At 41.2% G+C, this 11,713-nt stretch overlaps 1 pseudogene; it reads right to left on the bottom strand.

Moving 5' to 3' along the window:
* Positions 1–4,484: 4,484 nt before the first annotated feature.
* On the bottom strand, positions 4,485–4,924 carry LOC116574503 (annotated as a pseudogene).
* Positions 4,925–11,713: the final 6,789 nt, after the last annotated feature.

Raw genomic sequence — 11,713 nt, 5'->3', positions numbered from 1 at the left:
CGCATCCGATTGTGTCACTCCCCTGCTTCCAGTAACTTGTAATGATTCTTTGGAAAGAGTCCACAGCCTTCAGCGGGGCCTGGCAGGTTTTCCCGCATGCAGCCTCTGTTCTTCCCCCGCCTTGTGCCCCGCGTCTCCCTCATTTCTTATTAACGCTCCTCTCTCCGTTTCTCAGAAACCTCGTTCCTTCCAGCCACAGGGACTGACAATGATGTTCTCTCTTTGCTTGGAATGTTCTTGCCAACACCTTCTCATCCTTCAGCTCCTGGGATTTCCCCTCCATTTCAAATCTTCATGTCTCTATCCCATATTCCCTCATACCACTTACTGTCATAAAAATTATTCCTGTTATGATCTGCTAAATACCTTGACCTGGGAAGCCTAAGGTCCGTGAGGAAAGGGCCTGCATCAGCCGGTGCACCATTAGGTCCTCAGTGCCTGGGAGACTTCCAACTGGGCCCGTGGTCAGGGCCCCACAGGTGACTGCTGACCAAATGGGTAAATGAAGAGTGCCCTGCATTGGTAATTACTAGGCGAGGCGTTATTTATATATGGCTGCTTCCCAGGTTCTGTTTTCTCATGCTCAAACTCAATTATTTAATCCCCCGATTTCTCAGGTAGTTAGCTTTGGATGGGAAGGCATTAAAAGAAGAATTTTGTTAGCATATCAGCCTCATTTTTTTTTTTTTTTCCCGTGGAGAGGTGTGACAGCTTTACAACAGACCACATCTCATTTGTTTCCCAGCCCTCAACTTTGGCAAGACTATTTCTCTGCTAATTCGAGTGACCAAGAATTCGTGCAATTTCCTTGGAAGAAATTTTGATTCTCTGCACCTAGACTTCGTTGTTTTACCAGGCTCCATTTCTTCTTGCACCTGACTTTCTTTTTCTTACAGAACCAATTCTGTTGCCTTTGTATAAACCTCTCATATTAAAAAATTTGACTTTCAAATGCACGATGTCCTAGGATGTGTATATTGGAATGACCAGAAATAACTCAGTGACATATTCATCTTGCTTATTTCATACATATTTCCAACTCATGACTCATTGGTTTAAGGAAGACAAATGTGAACTAAGAGCAAAACAGAGGCCTTGATGTACTTGTGCCTGAGAAGAAGATGAATCACTGGGCTGCTGGCAAAGTGTCCCGTTCAGGGTTGCCTGCCTCGTGGGCGTGAATGACCCCCTCTGTTCCCTGTCCTGGCCCCACGCACAAACTCATATGCAACCTCACACAAACACACGTCCCCGACACCACACACGTCTTACTTTAGAAGCCCCGTGGGACTATTTTAGGCTGGAAGGCATGCGTGTGATGAAGAAAGTGACTGTCTTGGAGGCTATAACTTGATATATTAACACGTCAGAGGGACCCAAAGTGTTAGCAGTGGCATTTTCATTCTCGGTTTTCAAAGAATTTTATTTTCCTCTCTCCTTCCACCATCTGTTTTTCTTACTGTAGCAAATGTCATTTCCTATGGAGTTTAATAGGATACGAAGTGGGATTGTTTTACAGTGAATTTTGATGTAGTTTCATGATTTTCTTGAGAGTGGTTTTACTCCCTCCCCCTGCCCAACCCTCCCCCTGCCCAACCCTCCCCTCCCTCTTCCTTCTTTCTCTTCTTCCTTCATTTTCCTCAGAAAAATTAAGCTCATTTTGACATTATATTAATCATATCGAGTTGAAAATAACCACACTGAGTTTGCTTCTCAATCCTGGACTGAAATCTGTGATAAGATGAAGTTCTTGACTGTGTCAACTTTTATTTTATTTTGTTTCTGTAACAAACAGGAATTCTCAAAATGGCGTTAAACCGTTCAGTAGTCAATTTCCATTGATGAGCCAAGGATTCTAATTTCCGTTGGTGTGTGGAGAAGGCGTCAATGCCGAGTGCAGAGTCGCAAGAGGGGGGACCAGGAGAGTGCAGGAAGCCATGGTGAGAGGACGCTCTGAGAGACCACTTCTTTGTGACAAGCAGTGTTGAAACTTGACATATATGGATGCATTTAATTGTCACCATAACGACATGCTGGAGGTATTACTGCTTTTTTCCAACTAACACACGAGAAAACAGAGGCATGGAAAAATTAAGGACACACAGCTGCTAATAGGCAGAGGTAAGAGTCCACACATGAAAGGGTCACACTATAGGCTGTTTTCTCTCAGATGAGACCAACGTATAAATTTGCAGCACAATGGAGGAGAGTGTCTTTTGTGAAACATTAGAATGGTCTTTTTTTTTTTTTTAAATTTATTTTTTATTTTCAGCATAACAGTATTCATTATTTTTGCACCACACCCAGTGCTCCATGCAATTCGTGCCCTCTATAATACCCACCACCTGGTATCCCGACCTCTCACCCCCTGCCCCTCCAAAACCCTCAGATTGTTTTTCAGAGAACGGTCTTTTGCTGTCTTCCCTTAGGGGGAAAAAAAATCCCAAAGCTTTTTAGAAAGCTCCTCTCATCACAGCAAGGAAGACAATTCCAAAAGGCAAGAGTGTGGCCAACCTGAGAAGGTTGCTGTGTGGTGCAGGGGAGGGTGGAGGAGAGAGGGAAGAGAGAACCGGCTTGTTGGGGGAGGGAGATGCAGGCACGAGGCTGTACCCAGCTGATCAGGGACACTGCTATTGACGAGAAACACCATGAAGTCTGTGCCAGAAAAATTCCACTGCCTCAACTCTTTGCTCTCCTTGACTGATTTGATGAAGAGCTTCTCTCTCTCAGCGAGAATGAGGATTAGGAAGTGCAGACATGACCCTATCTATTGAGACAGGCTCAGGTTTGTGGAGTTGCTAGGAAGAGAGGTGCCACAGGAAGGTACTTTCAACCCATTAACCCATGCTTCTCAGGGAAAGCTGAGATAGAGATCAAATGATTCATATTTTGGAGACATGTGTTCAGGACAACTGCTATGATTTTTTTTTTTAAAAACCCAACAAACTTTTCTTCTTAGAGTAGGCTTTATTTTCCAACAAGGGCTTCCAAACTTAGACGTAGCTGAACGTTGGAGTCAATTTCTTGGGCTGAGGACCCCCCGGCTCTCCACTGCTTCTCTTCTATTTATTCAGGGAGTCTGATTTTGCTCCCAGACTCTGTTAGATGACCTTGTTCAAAAAGGAAATAGTCTTTAATTTTGCAGCCACTTCAAGTGTAACAATTTGGGGAATCCATGTTTACTCTGAGTTTATGGCTTTCATCAGGAACACTCAGAAAAATGGACAAGTATATTTTCTGGATTGTCTTCAGGATAAGTTTGTTGGCTTCTATGTAAATTTAGGTAGGACTCTACCCTTGCACATTTTCTGGCACATAAATATATTGACTTGTCAACTGCTGTGGGTCCCATACAGGCAAAACCTTGCACCTAGGGTAACTGGAAGAGGAAACGCAGGATAGCTTTTCTTCTCTTGGCTTTGGGACCAGATATGAAAGAAAGAATCAGAAAAAATATTATTTCTTTGTTATATATTTTGAAGATATTCCAGTTTTATTAGTCTCAACTGGAAGACAATATACCCATAAAATTGGGTACTTACTACCCTATAGAGAATAACTAGAGAGGATGGCCATATAAACACACAGTGTATCTTAATGGAATGCACCAGGTAAAAAAATAGAAATTTAATGAACAAACAAACCCACACCCCAAATAATGAACTGAATGTGTCCTAGAAGGATGTGATATATTAATCATATTACGTTAATTTGAACTAGATTAACCAAAATAAGGGAGTTCATTGTATTTTGAGTTTGGAAAGGATGCTGGGGTAGTACACATGATCAAAAGATGAGTTCGGGGATTAGGACCTTACTGGTTGGGACGAAAGTTCAGAACTGGCAAAGCTCTCGCCTTCTCTCCGCTCACTTCCCGACCTATTTTACTGTTATTCTCCTTCCCATTCTCTCTTCCTCTCCTCTGCCTCATATGATCACATACAGTTGAGTTCATACACTCTTTCTTACTGGGCTACTGGAAAGCCCAGATTCACATTCTCTCAGATTAGCAAACCTGGTAGAACTAGAACTTCTCTTCTCAAGTTCGTATGTCAATTCCAGGTAAGGTCTTTGATTAGCTTGCTTCATGACATGTCCACTCATGGATCAAGTAACATGAAATTCAAACTAGCTGGGGGTTGAGGACGGTCTATTACAAGACAAACAGGTGGTGCTTATAATTTTATGGTCAATTAAAAGATGCAATAGTACACATGGAAAAAATTAGTTCCCATTATATGGAAATGCTTACTTTATCAAATTTATATAATTTTCCACTATATAAAAACTGAGCTATAGTTACGGAAGACCTACTGAGATGCCAATCCATCTTCCATAAGATAAAAGCTTTCTTTGGTGCTCCAGAGTTCAGATAATTCTATTATTATTACTGTTGTTATTATTATTATTATTATTTATTTTATTTATTTATTTTTTTTTGAAAAGCACCTGTTAGCATTAAATGACGCTCTCTCCACATGGCTTCAAGCTATGAGGATGCAGGCCTCCCCACCAATCTCTTAATCTTCTCCTCAGCAATTCTACTGAAGAATTTGACCTTCACGATGACAGGCTGTTCCGGGAGCTTTCCCTTTCCCAAACCTGTGTAGTAGCCTGATCGCACCACATCAGTGATAGGAACAGTTCCAGCCTTGGTTTTGGTGGCATTCCCGTGTCTGCTCACCAACTAAGGCCCACAGTTTATCAGCTGGGCAGAAAGCTCTGGTTCCTTTATAAGTGGTAATGTCTCCTGTCAGCTTTTCCAAAATAAGCTGGGTGATATCTGTCCAGGTGGACCCTGTGGTGACCCGTGCCTCCCGAATCACCCAGTCCTCTTTGGGAGCTTCCGGTGCCTGTAGATGGGGCTATGGCCATGGCTCCTGTGGGTCCAAAATTTCCGGGTCTTCCTTGGTCTGGATGGCATGTTGGCAGCCCAGGTGGAAGAGCAGAGAACTCAAACTTCTATCATGAATACTCAGTAAAAACATGAAACTATATATTTAATAATTTTGTATTTGAAACAACATGCAGATTTGATGAGTTTTACTCTCTACCACTTTTCTAGCCAGTGTAATTAAGAGCTGTTCCTATGCTATGTCAGATTGTTCTATTGGATTATTGATCTCTGTCAATACTCCATTTAGGAAACAAAGTAGAAATCATGGACCTCTTAAAACAAAAGAATGCTTTAAATAAAAGTATATAACTCTATAGCATTGGCCTTAGAGGATTTTTTTGAAGAGCATAATTTTAGTTTTCCAGTGATGCAGAGACTTAAAGAGGCAAGAGATCCCATTTGCTAAAGGGTGTTGGACTCTGGTTAGTGGAACAAATGGAGAGAATCCAGCTCATGGATCATTGCAAGTAGGAGGGCAGTGACTGAGCAAAAGCAAATAAATGCTTGATGCCCAGGACAGAAATACAGTATTCAGACAAAGTTTGGTCATGTTATTTGTGGTAGTATTTAGGTTTTATGTAGCTTATAAAATGTTGGACAATTGTTTCAGAAGTTTCAATTGTTCATATTGGGCTTTCTATCTTTCCTTCTTTCCTTCCTTACTTCCATAGGATATAGGTAATTTCACAGCTTATGTGTACACAGTTATCAATCAAACATGCACTACTGTATAATTTTTGAAAAGAACTTAGAATTTTCCCTGCCCTTAACTTGATTCAATCAGATATGAGATATTTTATTGCATGTAGTTCTCTCTTCTCATCCTTCAAATAAGCTCTTGACAGGGGCCAGTGTTTCCATGACCAAAGAGAAGAGTTGTCTAAATCTTTGTTTTTCAAAATGTAGTCTGTACCACTAGCAACGATGGCACAGCTGAATCCCAGGCTCCACTTCAGACCTATTGTATTTGGAACTGAGAAGAGCCACCAGCGATCTGAGATGTTTCTAGGGTTTGGAAAAGCAAGGATTAATGGTAAAGGCTGTTTTGGGAGGGAGGTTGAGAGGTAGCCAGGCATGTAGGATTTAAAGGTTCCTGATGATCAATCTGTATGTAGCTGAGATTTTTAAACTGGAAAATAAGGTAAATGAAGTGGTGTTTAAGGAAAATCAATGTGACTCCAATTTGCAGGTGGACGTGAGAGAGAGAGAGAGAGAGAGAGAGAGAGAATGGGAAAGAAAGGGAGATAGTGGGAGAAAGGAAACACTGAAAACAATTAGGGCACTACAACCCAACCCTGAAACAAAGGGATATTGGTTTGATATGGGCTCTTGGCAATGGGGATGGCAAGGAAGGGACTCTGTAAAACACTCTGACTTCGTAATTTCAGTAGTTGGGGCAAGTTCATGTTACCCCGGGAAGCTGAAGCCAAGCAGGTATTCTTTGAATTAGGAGGTAGCAAAGTAGAATGGAAGGGATAGAAATGCTGAGATGAGCTATAGAGAAATGTATCAGCGAAGTCTGGCTCTCTGTGTCTCAGCTTTGGACCCCAGTCATGGCCTGACTTTGCCACGGTAACTAAAAATTCATTTAAGAAATGAGGGCGGGGATGCCTAGGTGGGCTCAGTTGGTTAAGCAGCTGCCTTCGGCTCAGGTCATGATCCCAGCGTCCTGGGATCGAGTCCCACATCAGGCTCCTTGCTCGGCGGGGAGCCTGCTTCTCCCTCTGCCTCTGCCTGCCATTCTGTCTGCCTGTGCTCGCTCTCTCCCCCTCTCTCTCTCTGATAAATAAATAAAATCTTTAAAAAAAAAAAAAAAGAAATGAGGGTGGGGGAGGACATCTATATAGCTTCTGAGAAATTGAGTTTACTCATACATGATTATATAATTTGCATAAGACAAGTTTCAGCTTGTACTCCTTTGATACAAGGGCAACTTAGTTATCGATTTTCTACATATTAGCCAGAAACATTTAATGGCCACTGGCTATGTTAGAGTGCAACTTTATAATATTTCAAAAATTAATGTTCTGAAATAATTCAGGGCCATTATCTTCAAAGAGAAAAATGGTTTTGAGGGAGCTCGTGTTTGACTATTACTCGTTTGTTTGTGTTTTTAAAACGATTTTATTTTTTAAGTAATCTCTACCACACAGGGCTTGAGCTTACCGTCCTGAGGTGAAGAGCTGCAGGTTCACCGACTGAGCCAGCCAGGTGCCCCCCATAATTACTGTTTCTTTATTCAGCTTTTTGCTCCATGAAAGCCATAAAAGATACACATTCAATTCATTTTCTGATTACAATGAATCCAAGAGAAAAGGCGCATTGGATAGTGATAGCACATGAATCTTTTACATTTTCTTAAGACAAAGTATTAAAGTACATATTACTCTTGTACCATTGCACTCAAGGAATTCAAAGGAAACTAGAATATTCTTCACAGAATGCTCTGAGAGTCCTAAAGTAATGGTGCTTTACTTAGAATGACATTTTTGACATTCTCTGTTGAACTGTGTTGTTGCACTTTGCAAGGGACACGGCAAACAGATTCTAAGAGCAAAACCAAAACCAAACAACCACTGCCCCCCACCCCTTCGCCTTCCACAGTCTCATTGTTCCTTCCCAGATTGTTCCCATTCACTCCAAATAAGCTTCCTGCCTTGCAGGGATAACTAAAAACTGCAGTCAGATGTAGGAGCTGCTTAATCAGGTCTGGGAATCAGGCCTTAATTAGAATGCTTGGAAAAGAAGAGCAAATGAAAATTATTAAGCTTCATTCTCGATTCCTGTTTCTAATTTTAAAGAGGAAATCATGCATTAATCAAGCCCCATGCTAAAGCTCAGAGGCACGTTTTTGAAATATCCCAAAATAACAAGGGGAAAATTTTTGCTCTGTTTCAATGAAACCACCCTTGACTATTTGCTATGTATAGTACAGTCTACTCCAGTATGTGGTGTGCTAGGCTGCAACATACTAAGCTTTGGCTACATTAAAATTTTTTTCTGGGTCCAAGGTCTGGAGCATGATAACCAAAGGCGGGAATGTATTCCCTGAAAATAATACAAAAATTTGCAGAACCCATTAGAGGTGAACGGAAGTGAATCTAATGCTTTAAGAGAGGAACACAACTCTACAAAGAGCCACATGGCAGACAATTTCTGGTGAGCAGAAAATTGCATTTATAGCAATTTTTTTTGTGTGTGATACAGATTCATAATCAGTATACTTTGTGTTGTTCAAACTTATACGTAAAAGGGGGGATAGTGATTTTTTTAAGTGAGGGGGAACATTATTCCTCTTTTCTGCAATACAATAAAGTATGAATATCATATTCTTAAAAATTTCTTAGCAAAAATTCTGCAATTTTGTATCCTGATCCACATTATAAAAACAAAGAAACACAGGTGGCTCTCTGCCCCCATGAGTTTCTTTATGACTCTAAAGTAATAATTCAAGTGTTTGCTCCTACTGGCTTCACTGATGTTTGTAACTTCCTTTCAAAGGAGATTCTGGGGTGTGAGGATGATGGCTCGGGGGTGATTCCTTGTGAAGCAGAATTTACTCACCACACAGAAACTGTCTTTCTGCGTCTCTGTTATTCTCTCAGTATCCAGAGGCCACCATTTAGAGACTTGCTTAGCCTCTTTTGTCTGCTTATAATTAATTCTAAAAATCTTCATGATAAAGATGGTCTAATCTTTAAAATTTTTAAAAAATGTATTCTTAAATGCATTTCTAAAATCAGGTTTTCTGGAACTTAAAAGTTGTGTGAGGACAGAGACTGAATCCATCGTGTGTGTGTGTGTGTGTGTGTGTGTGTGTGTGTGTGCGCGCGCGTGTGCGCCCAAGTGTCCGTTTCTTCAGGCAGTAGAGAGTTTTAAGTACAGTAGGCCTGCAGAAAATATTTGTCAGGTGACTGAAGCTACGGGGGTGGGAGATCGTTAGGATTAGCGGAACATGCCTGGAGATTTCGACATATGATTTGTTAGGAAGATGGTAAAATAGTAAGAGAATTATGGGTTTATAACTCTTCCAGGAAATTTTAATAGGCAGGGTTTCAAACAGTTCCATTAAGTAGGCCAACTCATATTCTTTCCTTACATTTAAAAAGAAGGAGGAGTCTTCCCTAAGTTTTGTTCTTAAGCCTAAACTACTATGCTAACTGGGTTGTTTGTTGGTTTGTTTTCCAGACATTTCATTCCAGGCACTTTCCCCTTTCTGACATTTTTTCCGAGTCTCTTGCAGTCTGGAGTAAAATAACCCAGCATTTTCCTCTAGCCGGTTCTGGCCTTTCATCTTTCCTGCCCACCACGACACTATGGATATTAATATCAGTATCAATATCCCCCAAACCAAACCAAACAACCTACAAGCAAACAAACAAAGCCATGTTTCCCCCATAGCCCGCTGAGATCCAATGACCAAGACCCTGTTTTACTCAAGATTGTTTCCAGAGCTAGACCTTGGCACATTTCCTGTCACAGTGCTCCTCCTCCTCCTCCTCCTCCTCCTCCTTCTTCTTCTTCATCATCTTCTTTTTCTTCTTCCTCTGCTTCTGTTTCTGTATCTGCATTTTGAGTGCTTTTGTTCCTTGAGCTCACTTGCAGTTTATCTGCCAAAGAAAGGGCAGAACAAGCAGCAACAGGACTTAGGATACTCCATCATGGCAAAGATAGCTAGCTTTGGGCCTCCTGGTAAAGAATTAGCTATTTAATGAATAACAAATTATAAACAGACCCCGAGGTTAAAGGATAACAGGCACAGTCTTGGTCTCCACCTTATTAAGGAGACACACTCCTCAGACTTCGGGCCAAGTACCTCAGTGGGAATCACCGGGGCTCAATTGAACGTTTCTGTTGTAGTTTCCAACTTATTTACTTACCTAGACCATAGATCTGAAGAGGGTCAACTTTCACGTTGATGTTTTCTATTTTAGTATTGTTTAAAAAGTAAGAAACCCCTGTCTGGAAAATTTGGTATGTTTTTGTTACAGTGTGGTAAGTGCTTGCGGGGGGTGTGTGGGTAGCAAGCTCAGCATGAGTAGGCCGACAGAGAGGAGCATGGTCAGACTGAGGAACAGAGGTGTGAAACAATGTTAGCAAGAACAAGGCTATAAAAACATGTGCCTCTTCTTACCAAGCAAAACACCGTTCACGTTTCCTGAAATAACTGAAAAGTCCTGATAAATGATGATAAGGTTTACATTCTCCTTGACTCAGGCTAATCCTTTTCAGAGAAATAGGTCTGATACTAGGTATTGGATAAGTATTTTTGGCTTATGGGCTATTTACATTCAACAAACTGTTTATTAGGCTCCTGCTATGTGCCAACAGGCATTTTGCTCAAAGCCAGCAGTACCCAAATGCATAGAGCACAAGGTTTTGCCCTTAGGGCGACTGGAAGACTGGGAAAAACGGTGGAGTTACAAACAAATAACATTCTGGTTTTGAAGCTTTGATTATAAATAATTATAAGGAATGTCTAATGGACACAGACAAAGAGCATTAATACTCTTGGTGGTTGAGGGAAGCATTGGGAGTGGAAAAGAAAAATTAGGAGATGAGGGAGTCTGGCTTGAAGCAAGATGTTGTTGGGCCTTCATAGCTGTAGTTCAGAGGGGCCTCTCCAGGGGGACCAGCAGATGCGTTCAGAGGCGTAGTTTGCAAGGCACGGTCCCTGGACCAGCCGCATCACTGTTACCTGGAACTTGTCCGAAGTACAAATCCCATGGTCCACCTCGGGTCTACAGAGTCAGACACTCTGGAGGTGGGTGTTAGCAGTCTGACTGTGGTGTATGCTATCGTCTGAGAACCACTAGTTTTAGAGTGTGGGCTTTTATATTTTTTTTATTTTTTAAAGATTTTATTTATTTATTTGATAGAGATCACAAGTAGGCAGAGAGGCAGGCAGAGAGAGAGAGGAAGCAGGCTCCCTGCTGAGCAGAAAGCCCGATGCAGGGCTCCATCCCAGGACCCTGGGATCATGACCTGAGCCAAAAGCAGAGGCTTTAACCCACTGAACCACTCAGGCGCCCCTAGAGTGTGGGCTTTTAAACTTGACTTCATAGCAGAGGCACCAGAGAGTTAAAAAATATGGTACCCGAGCCCCACCCCCAAGAATATGATTTAATTTGTCTGAAGGAATTGAGATTCTGAGAGACTACTTAGTTTCCCTAAAGTCGTAGAACTAATAGGTGGGAATTAAGGCCTAGATCGGGCTAAAACCGAGACCATGGGTGTCTATTTTGTTGCATGTATCTGTCAAGCTGCGTGAGGGCAGAAGTTGAACAGCCTTTCTCATGGGCACCAGGGCTCATGATAAAAGGCCTCCTATTGTTTATTTCTGTTTCCTTAAAAGAAAGAGTCCTTGAACAATAATGATACATGTAGATATGATTCTGCATGTCAAGAACAAGGTGTGAAAAAAAAAAAAACAAGAACAAGGTGTGAATGTACCTTAACGATATTCGTTTTATATTACTTTAAAAAATACATTTGTTCATAAATTCAGGGACCATCCAGATTTAACCGTAGTATGCCCCTATTTTTGGCAAGTCCAATATACAGAAATTCTGTATAGAATTGAAAAATAGAACCAAACAGGACAGTATTTTCACATTATGAAAGGATTCAAGCCAGAGTTTCAAAGTTCTCACGTGCAGGGCTTTTCCAAATATACATGTATTTACTGTGGCCCTTGAGATTTTTAGTGGTATGCAAAGGGATATTCAAATGACTAATAGTTAAGCATGATTTAATGGCTTTTTCTAAACAATTATATTATCTGAGCTCTCTGTGTGATTCTTTACATGGATTATG

The sequence above is a fragment of the Mustela erminea genome, chromosome 15 (assembly GCF_009829155.1).
Source record: "Mustela erminea isolate mMusErm1 chromosome 15, mMusErm1.Pri, whole genome shotgun sequence".
Lineage (NCBI taxonomy): Eukaryota > Metazoa > Chordata > Mammalia > Carnivora > Mustelidae > Mustela > Mustela erminea.
Note: the sequence above shows the minus strand (reverse complement) of the source record. Positions and strands in the feature narration are given on the sequence as shown.